This window comes from Sinocyclocheilus anshuiensis, unplaced genomic scaffold, assembly GCF_001515605.1.
Source record: "Sinocyclocheilus anshuiensis isolate Anshui unplaced genomic scaffold, SAMN03320099.WGS_v1.1 scaffold1093, whole genome shotgun sequence".
In the NCBI taxonomy this organism is placed as follows: domain Eukaryota; kingdom Metazoa; phylum Chordata; class Actinopteri; order Cypriniformes; family Cyprinidae; genus Sinocyclocheilus; species Sinocyclocheilus anshuiensis.
In genome coordinates, this window is record NW_015555782.1 from 171,118 (window position 1) to 173,991 (window position 2,874).

Sequence of the window (2,874 nt, forward strand, 5' to 3'; positions counted from 1 at the left end):
CAGACAGACAGAGAGATAGATAGATAGATAGATAGATAGATAGATAGATAGATAGATAGATAGATTCATGATATACACCATTGCAATGAGCAATTATAAACACAAAATTGCAAACGGCAACAATGCTGAATTTTATTAATGTATTTATTGTAATAATTATAATTCAAATGAATTCTATTCAGATATATGTAAACAACAATTTACATCCATTTCATAATGATGCACATTGTAAATCTGTAAAAAGTAAATATCTATAAATCTATATATCACCATAAATTAGCATAAGAGGCTTCTTTAAAAATACATAAAAAATATTATTGACCCCAAACCTCTGAAAGGTATTGTGAATTTATATAGTATTAAAACACTAAATTTGAAGAGCAACTACTAATATTTAAAAAAATTATTAAAATTATATGTATACTTTTTATTATTTTATAAATTAATTTGCCACACTGAAGGACTATTAAAGTAAACTGAGAGTATGTAAAAAATGTAGGCTTAACTATAGCACTTTTCCTTAATCATACATAAATTTGAACATAAATCTTAATGCCTAATATATACACTACCAGTTTACAATATATTCAAATATAAAAGTTATTTTAAATTGTAACAATTTAATACAATTTTTATTATATTTTTGTATTTTTGATCAAATAAATGCTGCCTTGTAGAACATAAGAGACTTCTTAAAAAAACATAAAAAATATATTACTGAACCCGAAATTCATATTTATAAATAGATGTAACTAGATGAACATGGTATATACTGTCTAAACATATACATCTTGCAATTTCACATACTAAACTTGAAGAGCAACTACATAGTATTTTTTAAATGATTAAAATTACATGTATTTTTTATTTGTCACAACAAAATACTATTTAAGTGAAGCTAAAATATGATTTAAAAATACTGAAAAACATATAATGACCAGTTACAGCACTTTCCATTAATACATTTGAACATAAATCTTGATCCCCATGTTATTTGTCAGCTACCCAGAACAAAGCTAGTGTTGAAACGCTAAATGCATGCACAATTCAATCGTATACAGTATTTCTGAGACATGCACCAATGGCTTCAGCGCTACACTTTGTCTGAAGCTGACCAACCATAACGAAGAACTTCTATTTGTGTTTGTGTTTATTTTCCTGATGATCCCAGACTCCTGAGGCCCTGGGCTTTTCAAGGTCAACGCTAATTTACTGCTGATGACATGTTTGATTCAGGTCAGAGACGTTTGCATCTCAGATTACAAATCCAAATCATTCCCTGACTAACAAACACAGTAGCTCTACCGACAGATAAGACTTAGTTCATCATTAAGTCTGGCTTCCATCAAAATATGTGAGGAGAGGAGCATGAGAAAAACACAATCACATCACACCCGCTCCTTCATGTTAACATGATTAACACCATTCTGATTACATTCATAGCTAGACATGAAGCTTTGACCTCAGGGGTCTGAAAATGACACCTTCTTAGGGCTCCTGTAGTGATGAAGCAGATGATGGTGGTGGACGAGATCAGTGACTGCAGTTCCCACAAACAGAAGTGTCGTATTTGACTCCTGCATCAACAAAGACACACATATATACATAGATTTCAACATAAATGATATATGTTGCAATGTCATCCGAAAGTTCTCAGCGATGTGCTCAATGAATGGGATCACAAATTATGTATTAGTTTCATTTTAAATGTCAGTTTTAACTAAGAAGACTGTAATTTCCTAATCAAAGGTGTGAGGTCACACCTCTGAAATGTTTACGGTGTTAGTTCAGAAAGATCTCATGGACCAGAAAAAAACTAGTCCTGACAGACATGCTGGTTTTTTAGCTCTATTTGAACTCACATGTGACTGTAGATTGCAGATACATTGGAATTTGGTAAACCGAACTAAACTACCAGAATGAGAGGGTGTCTTACATAACTTAAAGGAACAGGTTATCCAAAAATAAATAATTGCTGACAATTTACTCACCTTCAGGTCATGCAAGATGTAGACAAGTTTGATTCTTCCTCAGAAGAGATTTGGAGAAATTTAGCATTACATCACTTGCTCACCAATGGATCCTCTGCAGTGAATGGGTGCCGTCAGAATGAGAGTCCAAACAGCTGATATAAACATCACAATGATCCACAAGTAACCCACACCACTCCAGTCCATCATTTAACATCTTGTGAAGTGAAACGCTGTGTGTTCGTAAGAAACAAATCCAACATTAAGACGTTTTCTTACATCATTAAACTTCCAGCTACAATATAAGTTCTCTATCCATAACACTGCTTTCACCAGTGGAAAAAAAGTTGTCTTGTCTGAATCAGGAGAGAAATATACACAAATCAAGCACTGTTTACAAGCAAAAACAGTCCAAACAGTTATAAAAATGTTGGTGGACTTTGATGTGAGAGGACAACAGGGGATGGACTTTTTCACTGCACGAAGCATTATTATAGATTATGGACTATGGATGGATATAGATATGGATGAGGACTATTTTGGTCAGAAACAAGGGTTTCAAGTTTAAAATGCCTAAATGATGGATTTATTGTGATGTTTTTATCAGCTTAGACTCATTTTGAAGGCATTCACTGCAGAGGATCCACTGGTGAGCAAGTGATGTAATGCTAAATTTCTCCAAATCTGTCCCAGAGAAGATCTCGTTTTAAGGAAATTAGATTTTTAGGTGAACCCTTTAATTTGGGGGATTTCCTCTAACTTTGTTTAACACCCAAGTGATTATGAGCCGATTAACACGTGATTGTTACACATTCACACATTTTAATTGTGTATTTGCCTTCCAAGATGAAAGAGCTGAATGCGTGTATTTGACATTGGGATTTGCACATCAAATATCCCCCAC